At 42.3% G+C, this 26,795-nt stretch overlaps 1 protein-coding gene across 3 annotated transcripts in view; it reads right to left on the minus strand.

Annotated features, from left to right (window-relative positions):
• The window catches only part of HECW1 (HECT, C2 and WW domain containing E3 ubiquitin protein ligase 1), a 346,449-nt gene that overhangs the window by 183,933 nt on the left and 135,721 nt on the right, over nucleotides 1–26,795 (minus strand). The window lies entirely within an intron of this gene.

Genomic DNA, 26,795 nt, shown 5'->3' on the forward strand with positions numbered 1-26,795 from the left:
AAATCAAGGTGGTCCACTGAGACCCCTGACCCTCAGCCCTGAGCTTACAATGGCCGTACTGGGTCAGACCAAAGGTCCATCTAGCCCAGTAGCCTGTCTGCCGACAGTGGCCAACCCTAGGGACCCTGGAGGGGATGGACCAAAGACAGTGACCAAGCCATTTGTCTCATGCCATCCCTCTCCAGTCTTCCACAAACCTTGGACAGGGACACCACTCCTACACCCTGGCTAATAGCACTCCATGGACCCAACCTCCATTAATTGATCTCACTTCTCTTTAAACTCTGTTCTAGTTGTAGCCTTCACAGCCTCCTGCAGCAAGGAGTTCCAAGGGTTGACTCTTTGCTTTGTGAAGAACAACTTTCTGTTACTAGTTTGAAGCCTGCTACCCATTCCTTTCCTTTGGTGTCCTCTAGTCCTTCTATTATGGAAACTAATGAAGAACTTTTCTGTATGCACCCTCTCCACCCCACTCATGCTTTTATAGACCTCTATCCTATCCCCCCTCAGTCTCCTCTTTTCTAAACTGAAAAGTCCCAGTCTCTTTAGCCTCTCTTCATATGGGACCTCTTCCAAACCTCTGATCATTTTAGTTGCCCTCCCCTCTCCCAGACTCTCTCTTCCCCTCTCCCACCTCCTTTTCCCAGTCTCCCCCAGTTTTGTTCAATAAAGAGAGATTCTATTTTTGACCACACGTTTTCTTTATTTTGTACATCAGGAAGGGGGGCTAGGGAAGGGTAAGTGGAAGGAGGTGAGGGAGGAATGGGGTATGAGACCCCGATGGGGAGGACTGGGCTGGCTCTGCGGGCTTCTGGGGGTGGAAGCTCTCCTGCAGCCCCCCAATTGCCCTCTCTCCCCAGATGGCAGCCTGCGGCAAGTGCAGCCGGTCTGATGGCCGAGTGCTGTGATGTGCCCAGTGTGGGTACTCCGGGCAATCCAAGCCAGGACTGCTTTGCAAGCGGGGCACCCCTGAGAACTGTCTATGGGGTTTGGGTCCCTTTAAGCACAGCCCTCGGCTAGCCTGAGGCAGCAGCTCCACGCTCTAAGTCCTCTTCTGTTGCCCTGCTGGCACTGCTTCCGGCCTTCCTTAACTCCGGTTCAGGGTCCACTTAATGTGGACATGCTAGTTCGAATTAGCAAAACACTAATTCAAACTAGTTTTTTAGTCTGGATGCGTTAATTCGAACTAAGCTAATTCAAACTAACTAATTCGAACTAAGTTAGTTCGAATTAGCGCTGTAGTGTAGACATACCCTCAGAGAGCCTATGATAGAATTCTATAAAATCATGATAGGTATGGAGAAAGTGAATAAGGAACTGTTATTTATTTTAAAACAAGAGGAAATACTTCTTCACACAATGCACAGTCAACTTGTGGAACTTGTTGCCAGGTGGTTTTGTGAAGGCCAAAACTATAACAGGGGTCACAAAAGACCTAAGTTAATTAATGTGGGTTAAGTCATCAATGGCATACCATGCCCTCAACTTCCCTAGCCTCTGATAGCTTCAAACTTTTCCTCTCCTACTTCTGTTTTTCCTAGACTGGTTTTTCTATGGGTGGGGGAAATCTGAGATGTTGTTAAGGCAATTGTGCAGTGTATTAAAAAACTGAACAAGAGTTACTGAAAACAGATAACTTGACCTCTCTACAGAGTTCAAATCTCTGGATAATTCAATGCCTACCATATGTTGTTACTTCTCCCATATCAACTTTACAAAGTGACCTGGGAATTCCTGTTAAATATCAGCTCATCATTATTTCTATTAATGACAGGGGATGGATCACTTGGTGATTGACTGTTCTGTTAATTTTCTCTGAAGCACCTGGTGGCATTAACCACTGTCAGAAGACAGGATTCTGGTATAGATGGACCATTGATCTGACCCATATAGCCTCTCTCATATCATTATCTCATGTCATACAATTAAAAGTATTAACATTAAAAATAGAAGAGATAAAGGAGATGTTCTATACCCCTCTGAAGATACAGTAGGTTCTTCTGTTATCTTGGTGTGAAAATACTACTAAGACACTTCATTGTGGATGTGTTTAAATTAAGAAAATGTGAGTACCTAACACTATATTGTTCTCGGTAACAGTCATGCCTTTGAAAATTGAGATCTCATTTAATTATAAATTCAGTATCTAAAAATGGGTACCATATGGAAAGAAGCCAAACAAATTAGCCAAAATGGAGAGTTCAAAGGACTGTTGGGTAACATGAAGGTTTACTGATGTTTACTACATTTCTAAAGCTTCAGAAGTTTAATACAGCCAATAGATCTAAAATTCTGAGTGTTTATCCAAGGCTTTTCTTAGCCTCTTTGGCATGCTTAATTGGGTTGCAAACATCAGGGCTGTGTCTACACTGGCACCCTTTTCCGGAAAAGGGATGCTAATGAGACACTTCGGAATTGCAAATGCCGCGGGGGATTTAAATATCCCCCGCGGCATTTGCATGAACATGGCTGCCGCTTTTTTCCGGCTCGGGGCTTTGCCGGAGAAAAGAGCCAGTCTAGATGGGATCTTGCGGAAAATAAGCCCTTTTCCGGAAGATCCCTTATTCCAAAGTAGGAATAAGGGACCTTCTGGAAAAGGGCTTATTTTCCGCAAGATCCCATCTAGACTGGCTCTTTTCTCCGGCAAAGCCCCGAGCCGGAAAAAAGCGGCAGCCATGTTAATGCAAATGCCGCGGGGGATATTTAAATCCCCCGTGGCATTTGCAATTCCGAAGTGTCTCATTAGCATCCCTTTTCCGGAAAAGGGTGCCAGTGTAGACACAGCCCAGGAGAAGAGTGCTTTCTTTTTCCAGTCAGACCAGAAAAAAATCAATACAATTTTCTCTGTCATTATACTTCAGCACATTAATTTTGGATCATAGGCAGAATGACAACAACATTTTTGTCAGTTTCTGAATCTCTATTTATTCCATGAAGGGATGCCAAAGCAGTGGTGTCTGTGGGAAACTGCAAGAAAAAGCTAACACTTTTCTTGTCCTACTTCTTTTTTTCTGAGACTGGTTTTTCTGTGGGTGGGGGAAATCTGAGATGATGCTAGGGCAACTGTGCAGTGTATTAAGAAACTGAACAAGAGTTACTGAAAACAGATAACTTGACCTCTCTACAGAGTTCAGATCTCAGGATAATTCAAGGCCTACCATATGTTGTTACTTCTCCCATATCACCTTTACAAAGCAACCTGGGAATTCCTGTTAAATATCAGCTCATCATTATTTCTATTAAAAATATTCTGAATTATCCATATTGTATCTCCCCTCCCTTCCTCCTATCATACTGTTGTATTTGTATAAATAATATAATATTGTAGGGTTCACAACAAAGGCTAAGACGTTAGAGATGGGAAAGATTTGTCAGGTCACATAGGCTAGGTCTATACTTCAATGTTTAATCGGAAAAAAACGCAATTTGCGTATCTTTTTCCTATTTACTTTTGAAAGAGGCTCTTTCGAAATTTGGCACATCTACATGGTGCCAAATGTTGAAAGAAAGTATTCTTTCCACACATCCCTTATTTCTTGTAAAACGAGGTTTACAGGGAAAGTGAAAGAGCGCGTCTGCTTTTTCGAAATTTTTTGAAATTCCTTGGATGCAGTGATGCTTTTCTGGGATACCTCCGGTTTCCTGAAAAAGCAATGCAGTCTATAGTAGCCTGAGTCCCAGTGGGGCAGACAGCCACTGTGGCCCCCTGGGCAAGTTGTGGGAGGGCTGGCTCTGTCCCTGGAACCTCGGAACTTGGGTGAAGGGGTGAGGCCAAGGGAAGACTGACCTCAGTGCTGCTAGGGGCATGGCACATCCATTCGAAGCCCTCAGAGCTGTGAAGAGTGCCTACTGCGGCACTCCTGCAGCAATTTAAAGAGCCTGGGGCTCTGGATACTGCCACAGTAGCCAAGGGCACCATTCAGGAGAGCAGAGGGAGCAGAATTCATACGTACCGGGGCACAGCTTGCTTTTCTTCCTGTTCACCTGACTATCAGGGAACGAAGGGTAAGTACTTGGATTCCGTGAATTACTCATCTGCCCCTTCCCTTCACCAGCCAGGTGTGAGAGGCATGCAAGGAATCCAACAACTTTCCCCTCGCTTCATGACAGTCAGGGGAACGGGAAGAAAAGCAAGCCATGCCCCAGTAATTACAACTGCTGCCCTCACTGCTCTCCCAAAATGGCACCATTGATGGAAGCAATGACGGCGATTCAAAGGGGCCCAGGAAAACTGCGCATTTTGCTCCCCCCGTCATCGAGTCTGCATAGTCTCCATCACCATCGCCTGCCCAACTAGGGTATGACTAGACTTCATGGGTCCATCGATGGAGCCAAGTAGATGAGTTTACTAGACATAGGAAAATGAAGCGGCGATTTAAATAATCGCTGCTTCATTTACATCAAAATGGCTGCTGCGCTGTGCTGATCAGCTGTTTGGTGGCACAGCGGGGCAGTCTGGATGCGCTGCGGTCGATAAGGGAAGCCTTTGTCGACCACTCCGGTAAACCTCATTTCACGAGGCATACCAAGCGGTCAACAAAGGCTTCCCTTGTCGACCGCGGTGCATCCAGACTGCCCCGCTGTGCAGCCAAACAGCTGATCGGCACAGCGCGACAGCCATTTTGATGTAAATGAAGCGGTGATTATTTAAATCGTCGCTTCATTTTCCTATGTCTAGTAAACCCATCTACATGGCTCCGTCGATGGAGCCATGTAGTCTAGACATACCCCTAGAGTAGGATAGATCCCAATGTTATAATTCAATGTCCCTTCCCTTTAAAATATCTTTCCTTGTTATCTTCATTCGATACTGTAGTTTTATTTGTCAAGATTGCTCTAAACTCCTTTTCTTTTCCCACAGAATTTCACTGATTCTTATCATAATCCTCTGTTCTTTTGCTCAGAAGCCATCCTGACTTCAGAAGCTTAACTTTCACTAGAAGAGCGGATTTATCCTGTGGGATGCAAAAAGTAACATGCCACAATTAATCCAGTTTCCTCAATAGATTACAAAACCTCCTAAACTCAACTACTAGGAAAGACTAAACAGCAGTGTTCTCCAGGGAGACAGGGAATCTCGGTGTCTTTTACTATTTGGTGTTTTCATTTCTGCTTGATAGGGAAGTTTGATAGACATGAGACAGTTTAACAATCTGATTGCAATTTACTGCAATGACATTTTCTCTTCCAGTTAAGCAGCAGCATGACTAAGCCTGAGCTAAGCATTTTTGAGCACACAGCACCTGTCAGACAGAAAAACAGGACAGCATCCAAAAAAAACAAAACAAAAAAAAAAACAGTCATTGATGAGCAATTTAATCTGTTACAAAAATAAGGGTTGTGGCTGTTGCTGGACAGAATTCCTACATAAAATATTAAAATATCAAAATTGACAATAAATAGGCTATGCCTGGGGAAAGACTGAACCTAATCAGAGAAAAAACACTGAAGGAAAACTGTGTTATGACACATAAATGGAGTTCACTGTAGAAGTCCTATAAAATCAACATAGTACTCACCCTTGTGATATTAGTTTGATCAGGTTTGCATAGTATGGTCTTTAATTACAGCAGTCATTGTCAGCATTCATTACAGATAGAACTATGTAGTAACTAGGGCCCTAAAATTATGAGCTATTACTATGTAAGAATTGATCCACACAGAGGCCAACCACCTACACTTGTTATCACTTATTCCGTTAGCAGAAGTAACAGAGGTCTGTGAGCTGGATCTAAAGATTCCAAGCTTGATGAAGCATGTGGATGCCACTTGAAAGAATTTCAGGCTTCTCTTTAAAAAACCTAGGAAATTACACTGATATGTGCATATACACACAAAGTAAAATTAACAAAATATTAAGATTGCAAAGTTAGGAAAATCAGAAATTAGGAAACACCTGAATGAAGGTGGCCTGTGCCACCTCAATTCTTTCTCTTTCTATATGAATTGTGATATAATCTTTAATATCCACATAGTGAATACAGGTTGAATGTCTCTAGTCTGGCACTCTTGGGACCAGACTGGTGCCAAACCAGAGAATTTGCCTAACCACGGGAGGCCAATATCATCCAGCAGCATTATTAACACTTCCTATTTTTACTGAGCTCTTAGAAGACATTTAGGGGTAAATTATAGCTAAATAGCAGCACAAAACACTAAGAGCAAGGACTGGTGGTTGTAAACAAGTTTTATGAAACCATAAGAAACAGCCACACACGTTATAAGTGGACATCAAACTAACTAAAATCATGCCGGACCACAGATGTTGCTGGACCAGAGAGCGTCAGACTAGAGAGATTTACCTCTATTATATCCATTTGAGCACTTTTTTACAAAACCGTGTGTGGGAAAGAGTTGGTTTTGACAAAGCTATCATTTCAAAAACATTTTGCAAAAAAAGAATGTTGAAAATGTGGCTTCTTGACTTTTTTTTAAAACAAAAAAAGTTCAATTTTCAGGTAAAAATGACTTCATTTAGAAATTTATCTTAGGTATAATAAAAAAATTAAAAGGGCTGAAATTAAAACAAAACATTTTGAAATTATTGTTAAAAATTTTGACTGATTCCGTTCAGTTTTAAAAAAAAAAAATTATCTTTGCTTACTGAAAATTTGAGAGATTTTAATCTCTCATCACAATTTGGGAGAGAAAACATTTTAAAATTTCAACAAATTCTTTTAAAACAGGAAAACTTGTCCTGCACTAGTGAATATTTATTAATAAATTACTACAATGTTAGACTTTTGTTGCCCTTCAACATATATGCTAAGAAGCTGAAAATACAAAGGAAGTGTCTTCCTTTCCTACCACCACTAAAAGAACCAACCAGAAACTTAACTAAGCACTCCCGAATCCCAGTTTAGTGCCCCATCTACTGGGCCATGTTGTCTCTCACATAAACCATCATTTATCATAACTTTGAGACTCAGTGTGTTAATAGAAAGTTCACTGAGATTCATTATATATCTTGTCTCAAATGTTGACAGATGGTTCCAGTGGGATAATTACAGAATGTGTACTGATAGAAATGGTACAAAAGTTAGTGAGTGGTTAGGTAACACATGAAATTGGTAGTGGGAAGTGGAGAAGGTTTTTGGTTCATACCCAGTTCAGGATAGTAGATACACAATGAGTAATTGTGTGGCAAGCCAGGGTATGAATCTAGAGTGCACTAACTTGCTGTGTAGTAACATACTGCTATAGCTCGACAGTCCCAGCATGTAGTCTGGGTAGTACTATTTGAAAGTGCAGTCACTAAGCCACATACGAGGACATTCACTGCACTGTGGCAGTATCTACACAGGCCATTACTTTATAGCAAACTGGTGTGCTGCAGTTTTACATCCTGGCTTCTTGCGAAGTAACTTACAGTGTAGGCAAACCCTCTTACTTGTTCAGTGACCCATGGGAAATGTGTAAGTTTCTTCAGTTTCTAGTGGATAGGCCACAAAATCCCAAACATTGTATTTGGTATCTAGTTTCACAACTAAAGTTTGAAAGTTAGTTCGAACTAACTTTGTAGTGTAGACATACCCTGAATGATTAAGAGATTCGCACATCATGTTTTCACACAACAAAGACTGTTCACTGTTGTCATATTACAAATACTGTAATGCAAATCAAAGGAGATGAGAAATTACTAATGAATGCAGGTCACATTAGGGCTGATGATTATTTCTCTCTTTAACTACTGTACTGACCCCCACTGCAGAGTAACACTGACTGGTATGGGATACACTTTTAGGTACAGTACTCGTTAATATTGTCTGGGTATCAAGAGTTTGAGGGCAAGTGTTATAAGTGCTTCAGAGTTTGGGCTTTCCAGGCTCTGGCTTCAGGTAAATGAAGGAAAGTTCTAGCAGACAACACAGGGACAAATACTCTAGTTACATATTTTAAGGTTTAGTGGCAAAAAGAATATACTGAGAATTACCAAACCTCAATGTGATGCCTTAAGGCTCAAAAGAAAAGAGTAAGCCTCTATTTTCTTTTCAGGGTTCCTTTACACACATTTTGTGGTGGTGACATAGTCTTATGGTATGATTTTTAATGCTGTTATATCAGTCTTACGGCAGTGTAAAAGCAAGAGAAAGATATGGCAGGAAATCTGTGTAACTTAGTGGAGAATGAGGTCTGTACATCTTTGGTCTCATGCACTTTGCCTCAGCTCCATCTTTGGGCATTTGTGGCGTCAGCTAGTTATCATTTTGGGCTCTCTTCACATTGCCATCCTGCTGCTTTGCTACAATAAATGATAACAAACTGAAGTATTTTAATTTCATCATTAAATACCTTTCCTAAATATAAGCATCAGTGAATAAAAAGGAACACAACTGTAATTATGAAATGATCGGAATTCCTTTGAGTTTGATTATTCATTCTTTTCCTACCTGTCAATTGGAAAACTACATTCTTAGAGGACTATTCTCTTCTCAGTACACTAGAGATTTACCTGCTAACTCCTATTAGCATTAATTAATCAGAAGGAAATAGACCTTTTCAGTCTATACACTAGCAAGCAATTCTCTTTCCTCTCCCCCGCTGAAACACCCATCATTGTGCTCCTTACCTAAATCCGTTAGTCTTCAAATAAGAGCTATGTGTCATTGATGCTTTCTTAGGTATACCTCTTTCCACTCCCTTTCTTTGTGAGAAGGAAGAATATAGCATCTGGCTTTCATAAGATAAAGGAATTACAAAACAGAGAAACCAGTGGGAAGAGAAGAGCTCCTACAGAAATTCACTGAGCCAAATTGCAAGCTGGTGAAACTCCATAGGCACAATGCTTTTGTAAACACCGAAACTGTATAGTTTACTCTAGATATCAACTTGGCCCTGAAGTTTTAAACCTGTACAGTTAAACTCCTCTGTGGTATAATATTGATATCAGTGAAAGGGGGATTTTGGCCCATGGCTTTTTAATTAAAATTTCCTCTTCTGGGGAGGGATTTCAAAGCCTGTGAAGGAGCCAGGGGTCACAAATTCAAATACTGAGTAACCTGAGGATGTGTGAGCAAATCCCAGATTCTCTGCTGGACATGCCATTGCCAACCTCTTTTACAGCCTTCCCTCTTCTTCATGACTTCATAGATTCCTTAAGGGTATGTCTACACTTGCACCCTAGTTCAAACTAGGGATGCACATGTAGGCGACCGAAATTGCTAATGAAGCGGGGATTTAAATATCCCGCACTTCATTAGCATGATCTCGCTGGCGTGTTACTCCACTCAACAGCTGTTCCGAAAGTGAAAGTGCATGCCAGGAAGAGTTAGTTAGAACCAAATCCCTTGGTTCGAACTAACGTTACTCCTCAAAAAATGAGGAGTCAGCAGTTCTCAAACTAATACCTAATACATTAGATACAGTACTTGACATACAAACTTCATCATTTTAATCAGTGCTTTTATAATGGTTTCTATTCTGATACCACAAACCAACCCACATACCACCTGACTGCGGCCCACACATTGCAGTCAGAGATATATCCCTGCCTCAGATTTTGTGTTTTGCTGCCACTGCTTCCCCTCCGAGCAGTTGGTTGAGAGTCAGATAGTGCTGGCTCCGCTCCTTCCCCAGGTTCTGGGAGCCCTTCTTTTTTCAAATAGGTTCCTTTCCCCATCTGACAGTGGAGAGGATAGGCCTATGCTCAGCAGTAAGTCTGACTGCATTTGCAGAAAAGAGTGGTTGTGTTCTCATTATGTCTTCGTATATTTGCAGATGATACGTGGCCAACAATGCTAATTGCTGATTATAGTTAGCATATTCTGATACGGCTTAAATATATGAACATACCATCTTACAGCATAAACAATGGGTTTGATCCCAAAAGTCTTCTATACTTGGAATTCCTTTTGTGTCAAACTCTTCAGATGGAGTCTTTCAGACAAGAATTGAAAGATCATGCCCAAGGTATCAGTGGGTATTTACAATGGGAGAGACTGAACCTAGTAAAAGATTTAGGCCAGTTCAAAGGTGAATTAAGACTACATTCAGGTTTGCATTTGAAAGCCATCAAATCTCATACATGGCTCTCATAAGACTTTTGCTGAGGCTGGTGCCACCTTGAATGAGGAAACTCATGAGAAGAGCTCATGATGTTTCTCTCCCTTCTTTTTGGGCTGAGAGAACAGGGTTACTCATGAGATTTTTGACACATGTTTAACTGGAAATATAAAAGAGTCTCCACTTTGATTCAAAACCTGTGGATCTTGGAATAGAGATCTGAATCTCTCCATTCCTCCCACTTTTGAGAGGCAAGGACATACCCTTCAGTTATTGCTTGCTGTTTGTTTATACTACCACATAATACATTCTCCAACGTCTCATTACAGTGTAAGTTTCAGAATGGGAAAATAATCTGTCATTTACAAAGCAGGTTTATCTGCAGCTGTTGATGCATTAGGATTATGCAAAGTGGATTGTTTATATTCAGCTTCAGGAGCTCAACCTGATGCAACTAGGCATTCAGAGAATTTCTATTCACAAGATCATTTTGCCTATCACAATGTTTCTCCTAATGTCAATGTCAGTGCTAATTCGGAAGTCTCAGGAAATGGATATCAATTACGATGAAAACAGTCAAGTGCTATTGTGTAAAACAGATAAAGAAAAAGTCCTGAACCTGTGGTTAGCTGCATTTAATCTCTCTTTCCTCACTCTCCTCCGAGCTCAGCAACAGTCATTTGAACTCTTTGTACCTATGCATTTCATCTAAATTAATACAAGAGAACCAAGATACAATAGACTTATTTAGAAGGATGGCTCAACTTGAGAGGCTAATAATGAAGGCTTTGAAAGAGTGCAATTTATATTTAAAGTGAATAAAGATATAAAAGTTAGGGGTAAAATATTATGACCCAGATTCTCAGCTGGTGAAATCAACATATCTCTACAAAAATTTACACAAGGAGAGAATCTCTCTCTCTCTTCTCTCTCTCTTTATATAAAAAAAATTCCTGTGAGATGACTGAGTGATGTCATCATTTCATCTGTGTTACCCCGGCCTCAGCAGAGTCAGAACAGGAGCGGCATCCATGGGTCAGGGCACAACGGGAACCCTTCACCGTTGGGGCTGAGTGATTTCCCCCCTACCCCGGAAGCAAGGTTGGTGCTGGGCGTGAGTATGGCAGGAGGCAGGGCCCTGAGGACTCTGGAGGATGGGGGTCCAGGCCCAGCCCGGGCATTCTCTCAGTCCCTCCTAAGGGCAGGTGGCTCCTCACTGGCTCCCGGCTCTCCTGCAGGAGGCTCACTGGGTGGCAGCAGCTGCTCGCTGCGCTCTGGGGCCCTGGCAGGAAGCAGCTCCAGCTCCCTGCTCCACTGCCAGGCTCTGGCTTCCATAGCCCAGCTGCTTCTTAATGTGGCTCCTGGGTCCATTTAAAAATGGTGGCGCCCGGCTTTATGCAAATGAAGCCCGGGAAATTCAAATCCCAGGCTTCATTTGCAACTCCGGTTGCCTACATTACCACCCTAGTTCGAACTAGGGTGGTAGTGTAGACATACCCTATGTTACCCCATGCTCCAGTGTGATTTGGTCTTGCTTGTGCTTGACTGGGTGTCAGCTCCCTGAAACCACCAAGCCGTTAGCCACCCATTGTCTCTGGACAGTGTCAGCCCTTACTTTGCCTGGCAGTGTAACAACAGTTGGACCCCAGTTCCTGAACCTCTTTGAAGCATTCCCCTCTGATATCCAGCTCCTGTCACTGGCTGGCTGTTCCTAAGGAAACAGTACACACACCAGCTTGTATTCTGAGACAACTGTAGACCATACGTCTAGTCCATTGGCAATACGAGCCACATATACGTGACTAGTGTGTCCTGCGAGGTTGACAGCCACTGGAGATCCTGGGGCAAGGTGTGGGGGGATGGTTCTGTACCCCTAAAGGGGTTGTCATCTGTTGGAAGGGGTGGGGTCAGGGCAGTTAGCCCTTAGCGCCGCTCAGACCATGGCGAGTCCCCCCCCCCCCACCACCACTCAGAGCCATGCAGAGCAGTGCTCTGGTGGCAATTCAAAGGGATTGGGAGATCTGGGCCCCTTTGAATCTCCAAGCCCTGGAGTAACTGTCCCTTGTACTCCTCCTGTCAGCAGGCCTGCGTCTGTCCAGTTCTCATGTAAGAGCTAATGGAAATTAACTAGATCTTGCCATGGATTCTAAAATGAAGGAAATTTGAAGCATTCATATCAAGCCATTTATAGTCTACATGGCATGACAAAAGTGTTAGAAAACATAAGCATATATCACTCTTTTTAAACATCTTCTATGATCTGAGTAGTGTGTTCTATTCTAGCTCATCCAGAGCCTGATCCAACTCTCATTAAAGCTAATGGATCTGAATAGCAGTTTGATTGGGCCCTCCCTTTATTCACCTGCTCTGCAATAGAAATAGTCTCTTCAGCTGAAATCCTTCTCTTCCAAGCCCAACATTTAATCATTGCTGTTGCCCTTATCTACATCTCTTCTATTTCTCCCACACTCTGTTTCTGCTTTCAAATATTTTGTTAAAGAAATAAAACTGCTAAATACTTTGTCAGCAACTGTATTTATATTCTACAGTATGCAAAATGCCTTGGTCAGCTAAATCACTCAGGCATATCACAGAAGTATTATCTAGCATTAAACTGCATCTAGAATGCAATACATGTATAATGAGTTTAAAAAAGAAACAAATCTACTAAAGCAAAACCAAATCATATTCACCAAACTACACAAAAAACATAATAGGTTAGTTCAGAGGCAAAAATGCTATCTTGGCACACATTATGCATTCACAGGGTTTCCAATGAATCATTTTCTATCAGAAAAAGCACAATATGAAATTTTGCATCCAATCATAAAAGGCACCACAAGCTCAGCAAAGCCTTCACAATGATGCATTAATTACAGAGGTGCCTCCTTGCAATGCAATTCTTAAGGTGGTGTCAAGGGTTCCATTATTAACCCAATTTTCATGGCTTAGCCACAAAATATGTCTGCACAACTTTTCAATCCAGTGCAGAAAATTTCAAACCAGGAGCTATTTATTTATTTTTTAAATCTAGATATTTATCCAGTTATAGAAGTAAAAGGGGAAAAAATTATACTGTGAAGTTGGTAAAATAAGTGACAGCTTTGGCCAAGGTTCTAGGATTAGCTAAGAGACAAACTCATAGCTACAAATCATCCAGGCAAGCTCATTTGAAAATAGTATTCAAAACTGGTATTACTCTCATAAGATTGTATTTAGTATTTGGACACTGTGAAAAACTTGCTAGTGGCTGCATGCTTTAAGCTCACTTGTAAAGTCTGTATTCCTTGGCACACGGTAAAAATTTTTTTTCATAATCACAAAAATACCGTCTCTGAATTTGTGAACTCAGACAGGAAGAGTGGCTCCTGCTGCCTCTCCATGACAACTATGGAAAATTAAGTGGCCCAACACATGTCAAAAGCTTTGTGACTTGCCACATCCACCCATGAAGAAGTACCTACAGAAAGCCCCATCTTATCAGTCTGAATGCTGGAAAAGAGGAATAAAATAAATAGCTACTGTCAAGATTTTTCATCTCTTTGTTATTTGAACTCTTCAAAGAGCTGGAACAAACAAACAAACAAACAAACAGAAAAAGCAGCAATTCCAAGGGCTGACTTGAGTCAAGCCCTGAAAAGACATTCAATGCTGAATGAATCCACCTTTTAGAACCACAGGCTGAGCACGTTTGTGTGCAAATGTGTTGCCTGCTTTAACCTGTAAATAATTCTATTTCTTTTTCCTAGTTAATAAACCATTAGTTAGTTTATTACGGGCACATCTACATGGCACACTTATTTCAGAATAAGCTATTCTGGAAGAATACTCCAAAACAGCTTATTTCGAAATAGCGCATCTACACTACAGGGAAGCCTTGAAATTAGTCTGAGGCAGGCTCCCCTAATTTGGACACACTACTCGATTTAGAGCCCCAAAGCAGCAGGGAGTAATTACTTTGAATGGCCCTGCGGAAGAACTATTTCAAAATAGCAGAAGTGGCGTGTCCACTCTACAGCTATTTCGAAATAGCAGTTTTGGAATATTCCTCATCGAATGAGGTTTGCAGAAGTTGGAATAAGCTGTCTGTTATTTCAAATTTATTTTGAAATAATGGAATGCTTTGTAGATGCTCACATTGTTATTTTGGAAAAACGGAGGTTATTCTGAAATAATGCTGCTGTGTAGATGCACCCCACAAAATTAACTACAAGCACTGTCTCTGGTGTGAGATCTAAGGTAAAAATTAATTTGGGGTAAGTAACTGGTCTTTTGGGACCAGATGCAACCTAAATAAATGTAAGTGTAAGTGACCATTTATCCCCAATCCCAGCTTCACTGAGTAGAAAGATAGACAGGAGAGCCCAAAAGGATGATTTCCCCAGATAATGTTAAGACTGTCACAATGATCCAGTTCTTGGTTTTGGAGGGAGAGGGGGAGGCATTATTTCAAAATAAAGCCTCAGGGTAGATCAGGGTGAAGGAAGCAGCTATTCAGTATTTTGTTTTCCCCTCGTGCATATGCATTATAATGCACATTGAACAAAAGGGATGAATTGAAATCATACAGGCAGTTATTGCATTTCCTAACTTTTGAGTGCTTAACCTTATAAGCCTATTAATATTCCTTGAACAACTGTGTGTGTAATTACTTAGTTTAAAACAAAAACAGAAATTCCATTATTTGGTATCATATTCACACAGCAGTGGGTAATCAGCAGTGTTCCCTCTAAACTGCATGGCAGCACAGCTTCATAGGTGATTAATCAGCCCTACCCAGTCAGAGGCTCAGGGCTCCCTGCCTGGATCTGACTGAGTCGGTGGAGCAGATTAATTTGTGAAGTTGTGCTGCCACCCAGTTTAGAGGAAACACTGGTCATCAGTAGGGTTGGAACATTTATATCCACGGCACAGACCTCTGACACTTGAATTAGCAAAGTAAGTGTTAGCAGGAGTAACCTGTCACCTTCCACAAGGCCCTGCATTAGAGGGTGATGGGATACTTTGCCAGAGTTTCACAGATATTTGCTAACAGCAGAGGAATGGTGAGACTGAGGAATTTTGGGTTCTATTCCATGCTTTGGAAGAGTGTGTATCCTAAGGTACGTCTAGACTATACCTCTCTTTAGACAAAAAGATGTAGATTAGGCACGTCGAAATTGCTAATGAGGCAGGGATTTAAATATCCCGCACTTCATTAGCATAAACATGGCCACTGCTTTTTTTCAAAACGGAGCTTTTTCGGGAAAAAAACCCCAGCAGTCTAGACACGGATCTGCCGAAAATAAATCCTTTTTCGAAAGCTCCTGTAAACTTCGTTTTTTGAGGAATACAGAATCTTTCAAAAAAGGGTTTATTTTTGACAGATCTGCATCTAGACTGCCGTTTTTTTCAAAAAAGCTCCGTTTTGAAAAAAAGCGGTGGCCATGTTTATGCTAATGAAGTATGGGATATTTAAATCCCTGCCTCATTAGCAATTTCAACGTACCTATTCTACATCTTTCTGTCAATAGAGAGGTGTAGTCTAGACACAGCACTAGTGGCCACAGACTTTTCCTCTTTGCCCCAGTCATGATCCCTTCCACTCTATCCACCTCCAACCTGTCCCTGTACTGTCCTGTGTCTTCCCCACTGCTGGCTCCTCATGCCGGTCCTATTCTTCTTACCTTGCCAATATCTGCCTTCACTCAGCAGGCTTCTTCTCCTAGTCCAAGATTTCTTACCCATCAAGTCTTAATCTCATCTCTCCAGATTTTCTATTCCAATACCATCTCTCCACCTTTCTCCTAGTCTTCCACCACTGCACTACTCCCAGTCCCAGCCTCATAGCTCAGTCAGTCCCAGTCCCCCACCCCTATTGCTTCTGGTCCAATCTGTCTCTATCCCTCCATGGTCTTCAGTCACCCTTTATTTCCAATGTTTCTTCCCCATTGGCTCCCAGTTCCAGTCTCCCTCCCTGTGTCTTCCTCCAAACCCAGTGTGGCCTGCCCCAGCTTCTTGTCCACTCTTGGTCTCCCTGCCACTCAGTTTCCAGTCCCAGTCTCCTTACCCTGGTAAACCCAGTCTCCCTCACCTCAACGCCCATTGCCCTCTCTCTTCCCTACACACAGCGTCCAGTTCTGTTCTCTTTGTCCAAACCTACTCTAATTCTCCCCCCGCCCCCCCCAACACACACACCTTGGGTCTGCCTCTTGCCCCTTTTGAATTTGAATGAGGCAGCTTCTTCCTCCAACCTACCTAGACCCAGCAAGGGAGGGGGAGTGTTGCTGAGAGCAGTAGAGACCCAGGCTCCCCCTAATCTCGATTCCAGTGGCCAGACAACTGCAGAGGAAAGTTACTCATGGTGATAATACCTTTGGAAAACTTAGCTACCGAGGTATAGCAAGTCTCTACTGAACATGTGCAAACTATAGTTTTCCTACGGCCAAATTTTCCTCGGGACAGTGAAAGGCAAATCCTTGATACAAAGGTCAAAATACCATATTTTCTCCTACTCTTGTTTTTATAAATGGTTGAAGCATTTTGGCAGAAATACAGAAAATATCAACCACAAAAATCAGCTCTAGGAAGACATCTAGCATGGAAAATTTCATTCAAAAAATTGAAGACTGTCAAAGTTTTATAAGAAACTGCAAGCCAAGTTTTATTATGGGAAGTACTGTACAACCTTAATAACTGGGGAGCTACCTATTACATGTATATTAAACAAACATTAACACAATAAGCCACTAAACAGAAACTATGTCTACACAGGCCAGTCTTGTGCTGCACCTCATTTGCATATGTTCTTGCGCAAGACTGGGAGATTGGAAACCACATGCAACAAAACAGGAATAGTTTCCCCTGAATTAGAATGGGTCCATAGCAAAACCCAGCTGAAGATGCCCATTTATACTTACTAACTAGCTTGTCAACAGGCAATTGCTTTTGAGGACCAGCATCCATCTTTCTAGTTTAGATCATCTTAAGGTGTGCACAACAGAACCTCCCCTCTAGCTTTTGCTGCTAGGAGATAGCAGCTGCATACCCCTTGAAGACAAGCTCCTTGGGAGAAGTCCTAGAGGATCCCACAGAAGATGCTTTAGACACCTTGAGGTGCCAGAAGGGTGCTATATTATGTGCTTGTTCTCCAAATAATCTGCCTGATGACAGGCTAGCTGGTAAGTATAAATAAACATCTCAAAGAATGTTCTCCTTCAGCACCCAAATATGATCTTAGCCAAAAAAGAAATTTGCCAACTTTTATCACAGTCCTAAAAAGCATTAATTTTCTATGAAATGTCACTGCACAAATAGTGATGGATGAAATAAAAATTAAAGAGCCTGTTCTGCTACATTGTCACCCTAATGCAAAAGACTTGATCTTTGGTAAGTCAGTTAATTGTTCTGTGCCTCAGTTTATCTACCTACAAACTAGGTACAATTATACTTATCCACCTCCTGAGAGGTGTTCTGAGAATTAATTTGTTAGGACTAGATCCTACAAGTAATTACAGAGACAAAATTCATTTAGACTTCACTGACAGTTTTGCCTGAATGAAGAAGAGATGATTGGGTCTGCAAGCAGGTAATGTACCCACTCTGTTCCAAATCAAGCGTACATGCACTATATAAAGACAAACTCATCTCCTTGATGGCGATTTGCTCTATGAGCAATAGGTTGCTAATAAATGCAGAATTGCAAATAAATGCAAATGACAGAATTGTAGAATTACTTGAAAAGAATATATATATATATGGTAGAAAAAATAGAACTACATTTCTGTACCATACACGTGAAAAGCAAATATTTAGGCCTTTACACTATTAGGTGAGACAGATGGAGCTTAACTTCTAACTCCAGAGTATTATAAATGGAAGTGCATGTGCAAGAGGTGAAACCCAATAGCAATTACTAAAACCTCTCACAGAACGTTCTGCTCATTTCAGGTCAGAGCCCCACCTCACAACATTCTCTTTTGGGGGTAAACTAGTGCTGCTGGCAGCACAGTGCGTCTTCTGCAACTTGCATTCTTCAAATGCAAGCACTAAATCCCTCTGCCTTCCCATAGCAACATTTCTCTTACACCTACACAATTTTTAATGTAATCTTTTGTGGATTTTGTAAGGTGTCACAATTTAAGGGATGTATAACAGTGTCCTTTTCTTTAGGCCAAGAGATTTTTGAAACAGCTCTCTGCTCTGAGGAGTTTCTGTACATTCAAAACAAGTGCAGTTATACAGAGATTTCCTTTCCAATTATTATACCCTCTCTTCTTGGTTCACATTCCACCTGCCGTTTAGTCTCTTGTTTTCTGGGACTATGCTGCAGAGCCATTATAATATTTACAGCTGAAATTCAGTTACAGAATTCAACACCCACCTTATTTCTCTCTTCAGTTACACTCCAGGCTTTTGCCATTTCAGTGGTGTACTTTATAACTGAACTCTATTTCTTTTCATATGATGCAAGTGATTTTTTTTCATTTCACACCTTGTACTTTTATGCATTATATTTATGATACAAAAGGAGGTTTTTTTCTTTTGCTTACTTTTTTAAAGATCCTTTTTTTTTAGTGATTTCTCTGGTTTGCAGCTTCCAATAAGTAATGCTATTGCTATGAAACTTATATGGCTTCAGCCATGAAGACAAAGAGTGTGAAGTGACAGGCATGGGCAGTAACAGTATGAGAGAGAGAAAAAGAAGGATTTTTATTTTAAGTAAACAGTGCTTACTTCTATATGTGAGGCCTGACTTTCATTTATAATAAAGACAAAACTTGGCACCTTTCTGGCAAAGCAAAGGGGTTTTAAAATGGAAGTAGAATACCGGGACACATCATCTGCTCATGTAAAGCAGTTTTAATGGCCTTAAAGTAAATGAGAATCAGACAAATAGTATTTATCCTCATGACTGTATGGATGATTCCACAGCACGTAAGCAGTACAGTCTCAAGTACTGTGCAGCGACAGCTTATCCCCAGACAAGCAAAGATACATGCCCTCTCACTACACCACAGCACAGGTCTTCTCCTCTGATTTATGTCAGCTAGTGCCTACCAACAAGGGAGATGGAAGGGTTAGGAGGAAAGAGTGCACGTTAAATTTAGAGGACTCGCTGAGGCTGCTACTTGTTCTAGACATCGAGGAGTCTGGATAATTCATGCACAGGAGATCATTTAAGAGTAGAGAACTTAATGAAATCAGGGTAGATACTATAAATGAAAGACAAAAGGTAAACAGAAGCATCATTAGGGCAATTTAATTAAGAAACAATCACAGCAGAAGTATCTGTTTTAAGATTGTTTATTTTTATAAAAAGGTTCTGGCAATAAGATCTGGAAGGGAATTAGAGTTTCTAATAGGAATCGGTGAACACAAGGAAGTCTGAAAAGTTTGCATTGACGTATAAAGAACCTTTCATCTGAGGCTTTCGAGGTACTATACCAATGGTTCTCAAAGTGCAGTCTGTGGACCTCTAGTGGTCTGTAGATTCCTCCCAGGTGGTCCACAGCTCGAGTAGTATAAAAGCACCCTAGTGTCATCAGGAATCAAGTTTATAGTCTACATACTAATGTAACATTTACATATTGCTCAATCACATGATATTTTCAGAACACACACTGTTTGTCATGACTTGAAATATTACTTCAATGGCAATTTTTCATAGGATTTTCAAAAAAGAAGCTACATAAAAACTCTGGTTTTTTTACCTTAAACACTGAAATAAGAGAATGATGTCTTACACACTTTTCCCTTAAAGCAGGGTTTGACCTCTTCTTTCATCAGAGATGTAAGACTATCCATTGCTCTGAGCCCCGCAGATGACCCACCATATCCGCAGCAATGTGTAGGTAAAATGAGGTGAACTGAGACAGGCATGGCAACCTTTCCTCTGGACCACTTTGCATTTGTGAGTTGAGGTCAGGCTTTTTTTTTTTAAAAAAAAAAGAACAGGACTTTTCATTGTACTTAATTATTTATAAAACTACTGAAACGAGAGCTGGTATCTCAATCACCTTGCCGAGCAAAAATGACCTTGCTATAAATGTGCTGACATCACTCCAGCCATTCACAGCATCTTCCCATTCCCCTTGTGTTGCATCATATGCAATTGCATATTTTTTCTATAAACTTAAAACCACTTGGGTCAAATTCTGCACCTGGACACACTGCACCTGGATTCACAATGAAGTAAATGGGTTTGATTCTGCAGCTGCTGCATGCATGCAGTTCTCACTAATTTCAGTGGGAATTATTTGCTTTCAGCTGCTTTAGAAATAGGCCCAATGGGAGTATCCAAGGGCAGCCTATGGCTCCTTGTTCAGTAAAACAGAGAGAGAGAGGCTGTACATTCCAAAGCAGCACTGGATAGCACAAGCCTAAAAATAATTTCCACTAGATTTTAATTAGCAGTGGCGAAAGCTAACAAACAAACTGTAAAGAAGCTATGATATCATGCCTCTGGTACTAGAAACCGTACCATCCACTGTGCCGAACATTACAATTACAAACTCTAATGAGGAAGACATGCCTTAAGCATTCATTTACAGACTTTTTGAAGGAACAGCTTCCCACTTATAAAACATTTGAAAAAATATCACATCATTAGCCATACTACTGGCATAGTTTAGATGGTAAGAACCTCTTTTTGTTCCTATACAAGAACTGCAGACTCTGAACAAGTGTCTGAGTTTCTCTGAAAATCTGATCGTTGAAGCCAAAATCAAAATGTGTCTTTTGCGCAATAGAGTTCTGGATCAAAAACCAGTACATGCTTCATCAGTTTTCACTATGAGGTTATCACTGGTATGGTTTGGTGAGCAGGTCTTTGCAAAATATATATTTATATACAACACCATTTTAAAACATGAGTGCCTGTAGGAAGAATCCTAAATATCCATACTGAGTATTTATAAGTCACATTGTCACATACTCATTTGATATGAATGCCAGCAAGTGCATCGCTTGCAGCTGCATCAACCTCCTAAGTGTAGTGCTGAGCCATTGTAACCTTTTCTCTAGGAGAAATGGACAATCAACAATACACCTGAGTCTCTGGAAGATCACTTGGGCCCCACCTCAAGGGCACAGAGCATTTACAATTGCACACGAGTTCAAATAAAGGGTGAAGATGGGCACAGAGCACTTACAAATGCCCATTAAATTAAAATACAGGGAGATGAGGGAGGTTAAGAACACTGGCGAACACTCTATGTGCCCTCTATGTGCAGGAGGGTATGTCTACACTACAGCGCTAATTCGAACTAACTTAGTTCGAATTAGTTAATTCGAACTAAGCTAATTCGAACTAACGCGTCTAGAACTAAAAACTAGTTCGAATTAGCGTTTTGCTAATTCGAACTAGCAAGTCCACATTGAGTGGACCCTGAACAGGGCTTAAGGATGGCCGGAAGCAGTGCCGGCAGGGCATCAGAGGAGGACTTAGAGCGTGGAGATGCTGTCTCAGGCTAGCCGAGGGCTCTGCTTAAAGGGTCCCGACCCCCACCCCGGACAGACAGTTCTCAGGGGTGCCCCGCTTGCAAAGCAGTCCTGGCTTGGATTGCCCGGAGTACCCACACTGGGCACATCACAGCACTCGGCCATCAGCCCGGCTGCACTTGCCACAGGCTGCCATCTGAGGAGAGGGGCCAATCGGGGGGCTGCAGGAGAGCTTCCACCCCCAGAAGCCCGCAGAGCCAGCCCAGTCCTCCCCATCGGGGGCTCGTGCCCCATTCCTCCCTCACCTCCTTCCACTTACCCTTCCCTAGCCCCCCTTCTTATTGATGTACAAAATAAAGATAACGTTTCTTCCAACATTGACTCTGTCTTTATTGAACAAAACTGGGGGAGACTGGGAAAAGGAGGTGGGAGAGGGGAAGAGAAAGGCTGGGAGAGGGGAGGGCAACTAACATGATCAGGGGTTGGGAACAGGTCCCAGATGAAGAGAGGCTACAGAGACTGGGACTGTTCAGCTTAGAAAAGAGGAGATGGAGGGGGGACAGGATAGAGGTCTCTAAAAGCAGGGGTTGGGTGGAGAGGGTGCATTCAGAAAAGTTCTTCATGAGTTCCCATAAAGAAGAACTAGAGGACACCAAAGGAAAGGAATGGGTAGCAGACTTAAAACTAGTAAGAGAAAGTTGTTCTTCCCAAAGCAAAGAGTTAACCTGTGGAACTCCTTGCTGCAGGAGGCTGTGAAGGCTACAACTAGAACAGAGTTTAAAGAGAAGTGAGATCAATTAATGGAGTATGGGTCCATGGAGTGCTATTAGCCAGGGGGTAGGAGTGGTGTCCCTGCCCAAAGTTTGTGGAAGGCTGGAGAGGGATGGCACGAGACAAATGGCTTGGTCACTGTCTTCGGTCCATCCCCTTCAGGGTCCCTAGTGTTGGCCGCTGTCGGCAGACAGGCTACTGGGCTAGATGGACCTTTGGTCTGACCCAGGACGGCCATTGTAAGCTCAGGGCTCAGGGTCGGGGGTCTCAGTGGACCCCCTTGATTTTCATGCACACCTGCTCCTGGGTGGCCAGGCTGGCAGCTCTCCTGCCCTAGCCGGCCACTTTCCTGTGCCTAGTGCGGAGATCGTGGACGAGGTCCACGATGTCCGCACTAGCCCAGGAAGGTGCCCGCCTCTTGCGGTCCAGGGCAAGCTCCCGGGAACCGCCAGCCTGGTCCCGGGAAGAGGGGGTGGGCTGGGGGACATCGGGTGGGTGGCTCTGTGCCGTGCCAGGTGCAGGGTCTGCTGGCTGGGTGCTGGCAGGCTTGCACCTGGCACAGGCACCATAGCCAGCCCGTGCCCCTTTAAGGAGTCCGGGGCTGGGAGGGGGGCATAGAGTTTCCCTGGTGTTGGCCAGAGTGGCCACCAGGGAAAGCTGGGGATGGCTAGCCTCCCACTAGTTCGAATTAAGGGGCTACACACCCCTTAATTCGAACTAGTAAGTTCGAACTAGGCTTAATCCTCGTAAAATGAGGTTTTCCTAGTTCGAACTAAGCGCTCCGCTAGTTCGATTCAAATTCGAACTAGCGGAGCGCTAGTGTAGCGGCTATGAATGTTAGTTCGAACTAACGTCCGTTAGTTCGAACTACCATTGTAGTGTAGACATACCCTGAGGGATTAATCTCTTCGCAGCCACCTTCAAAGCCACCTGCTGCACCCAGGAGTTGATCAAACACCACAGGCTGCCCCAGAAACCACATCTGCATCCTGCAGCAGAAGTTGGGCCATGAGCACTATCTCCAAAGCATGAGTTATGTGGAGATCCTGGCTGGAATGAGTGCCCCCATCACCAATCCTCCTTCCTCATGCCCCAAAAAGCCTCTAAAGAGCAGCTCAGACCAGCTGGTTTCTTGCTTCCACACCAAACCTCAAAATCCAAAGTTGGAGCTTGGCCGGTAGCAAGAAACTGAGACAGTTGCACTGAATCATAGGAGGAAGACAGACGCAGGGGGGAGTGGAAGGCCGAGAGAGTTGCAGCAACAAATGGGAGTGAGGAAGAGAACAACTCAGTTATTTGCTTCTGAGGGACAGAAGCAGCAGGGAGAAGGTTGTACCGGCATAGGTTTCCCAGAGGATTGGGAAAGTAGCAGACTTCAAGCCCTGCTTCTTAAGTTGGTGTCTGGAAAGGAAGAAGTTTCAATTGGGCAGGCAAGCATTCTTTCATTGATCAGGAATGCTTCTGAATCTGCTCAGCCCACAGTTTTCCTAAAATAAAAGCCTCACAGAAATGAGAAGGAAACCTTTTTTGACATTTGTATGAGTTGATAAAGGCACAGCCCCCACATGCATACACTCTGCCCCACTCCAGCTGTAGAAATCAGTGCAGCTGTCAAAAACACTGTTCTTTAAGCAGTCAAAGCAAAAGACAAGGAATAGGTGCAATAAAAGTACTTCATACAACGAACACTTCAAATCATACAACTTTTAATGCATACCCACACTTGGTTCTGCAGGTGGACTGAAATACTTGCACAATAGTGGTAAAGATCATGCAAGTCTAGACGCAGCCTATGTGTGTATAACATCTAGCACAACGGGGTTCTGATCTCATTTGTAGCTATGGCGTTTCTAGGCTCCAATAATAAATCAATACAAAAATTGCTTATGTTCCTAAACCACGAAGTCCAAATCCTAAAGCATAGTAAAGAATGCAGCACCCTGTTTCTCTCCATGTCCCTGTGATACCAACTGTCACAAGAGAAGCAACACAGAAATCTGAACTCACCTTCTGCCTTGAATTTTGTGACCGGGTGCAAAACTAAGAAAAATAATATTGCCATGGACTTCTCCCCAACAGCTAGCTGAGTGGCAGCTGGGTGTGGTGTGAGAAAAGCTGAGGGACTTGAAAGTGAAACTGAGTGTTCTTTTAGGGGGCAGGCCACTGACCAGCTCCAGTTGGAGAATGAGACACCCTCCCTGCTGTACAACAGATCTGACTACACAGTGCGCTTTTTTCCCTCATTTATTTGGAAAGTGCTTGTGCTACAACATACTTTAATTATCCGCACTTTGACAATACCTTTTAAAGCAATTTCCTAAAATAATTACAGGGATACTTTCAGCAGGGCCTCCAATAAATGCATTTGGCTGGGGCATTTCAGTACATTGATTTTTGGAACATTTAAACTTATGATAAAAAAATGTACTAAACATTAATTACATCCTAGATGATAATACTCCCAGTCTCTCTGGCAGATGCATCATGTTACCTCCGATCTCTGACTAGTTCAGTTGCATGACCTTCAGATTGTAAATATTCTGCTATTTTCTCATGCTCAACATGGGAAAAGTTTGGCTCCTGTCTTTGTTATTACTAAATCTGTAACAAAAGTAACTCACTCAAACAAGACAACTGCACATTCAGCTTCTATGCTAAAAATAGTGAAATCTGAACTGCGTCAAAGTCCTCTTCCCCCCACATTGAGAGATGTGCTAACAATGTACTGTTTATGAGAAGATGCAGCATTACACCTTGAACAGTCAGTATTGCTGATTAGGTCAAAAATTGTGCCAGAAATCCTAATGAAATAAAGCCTGCTTGCTTTCCTGGAAAACTCACTATAGGCTGGTTATTTCACTGCAGTGCCCAGCACAGAGGAAGTATGGTTCCCTAGTGGCACACAAAACCTCCAAGAACAGCCATTTCATACTTATTGTGGTCAGTTACTGTTTATCACTGGATGTCATAAAACCCAAATTGCCAGTCTGCTGCTAAAATGTAAAATTGGTTGTAGTGTGACAATAACCGTGTAGCTATTAATGCTTTTTATTGCTTGAGTATTAGGAGGACATGAGTTCCGTTCTGCCTTGCATCCACGCTGTAATTTGGAAGCAAACTCTCTAAGGCTCACACCAATTGTGTATTATATTGTAAATTCGTGATCCAGAAAAAGTGCAAAGGCACAAACTTCTCTATGAAACTTATAGTATTGTGAAGTGTTAGGGATGAGAAAGAGAGAGTAATATGACTGCACTCAGATTACTGTACAGAATTAGCCATGGTCATACATAATATGCTGGGAAAGAAACAGAGGATTAAAGATGACAAAGGGGTAGTAAAAAAGCTGCTTGTTTATTGTAGTGACCCTGCTGACAGAAAACAGACCAGGCTGTCCGAGAAGAAGATTAAGGTAGTGGATTGGAACTCAGGTGTTCCAGGTGCAATTCCTGGCTCTAACACATATTTCTCTCAGTGATCTTGAATAAGTCACTCAAACTCTCTGTGCCTCAGTTCCCTCTGTGTAAAAGGGGGTAAGATGATTTGTTCTCTCCTATCCTATGATTTATCTATTTAGACTGCACTGTTCAGGGCAGAGCTTGCCTTTTACCTTGTGGCTGTATAGCATGGAACACAATGGAGCCCTGGTCTCAGTGCTATTATAAATGTAAATAACAACAACTGATAATTGATTATAATGAATGCAAGAGGAATTGTTGAAACCACAAGACAAAGATGTAAGTCTGTAGTGCTTTCAAATTCCCAAACTGATACAACCTGTACTTCATATGGTAGTGATAGTACCATACACAGAATCTCTGTGTCCTGACCTGAACTAAGCAGTCGTGGAAGAGATTGCTGATTACAGCTGGTCCCCAACTTACGACCACCTCCATTTACAACCATCCGCACTTATGACCAAAGTGGTCGTAAATGCGGTCCCGAGTTACGAGCACTTCGAGTTACGGCCAAGTGTTTGGTCCGTAACTCGTTCGTAACTCGGGGACTGGCTGTACTTTCAGATTGTTGTATGATGTATCTCTGTAAAGTTGATCTGAAGCATTTTTTGTTACTAGTACAAGTTGAACCTCTCTAGTCCAGCACTCTTTGATCCAGTGTGATTTTAGTTATCATGAGTGTGGTCAAGTTTCCCATGGTCCTGTAAAGTTTGTTTATAGCCACCAGTTCTGGCTCTCAGTGTTCTGTGTTATTTAGCTCTAAATTACCCTATAATGTCTTCTAAGGCCTGGTCTACAGTAGACCAGACAAGATGGCTTAAGATATGCCACTCCAGCTACGCAAAATATATAGCTGAAGTCAGCTTACCTTAAGCTGAGCCACTGTGGCATCTACCCTGTGGTAGGCCAACAAGAACTTCCCTTAACATCACAGAATGAGGAGTACTGGATGCTGATGGGGGCTGCCGTCAGAATTCTATTTACAAGTTGAACACTAAATTGAACGCTAGAAGATCGACCTCTGGAGGGTTGATCTTGCTAGTGTAAACATGCCCTACAAGACTAGCAAGGAGTGGAAGTGCTGGTAATGCTGCTAAGCATAAGCCTGTTTTTTATGCTTGAGCTTCTTTTTTTCCTTGTGCC

This window comes from Pelodiscus sinensis, chromosome 2, assembly GCF_049634645.1.
Source record: "Pelodiscus sinensis isolate JC-2024 chromosome 2, ASM4963464v1, whole genome shotgun sequence".
NCBI classification, from domain to species: domain Eukaryota; kingdom Metazoa; phylum Chordata; order Testudines; family Trionychidae; genus Pelodiscus; species Pelodiscus sinensis.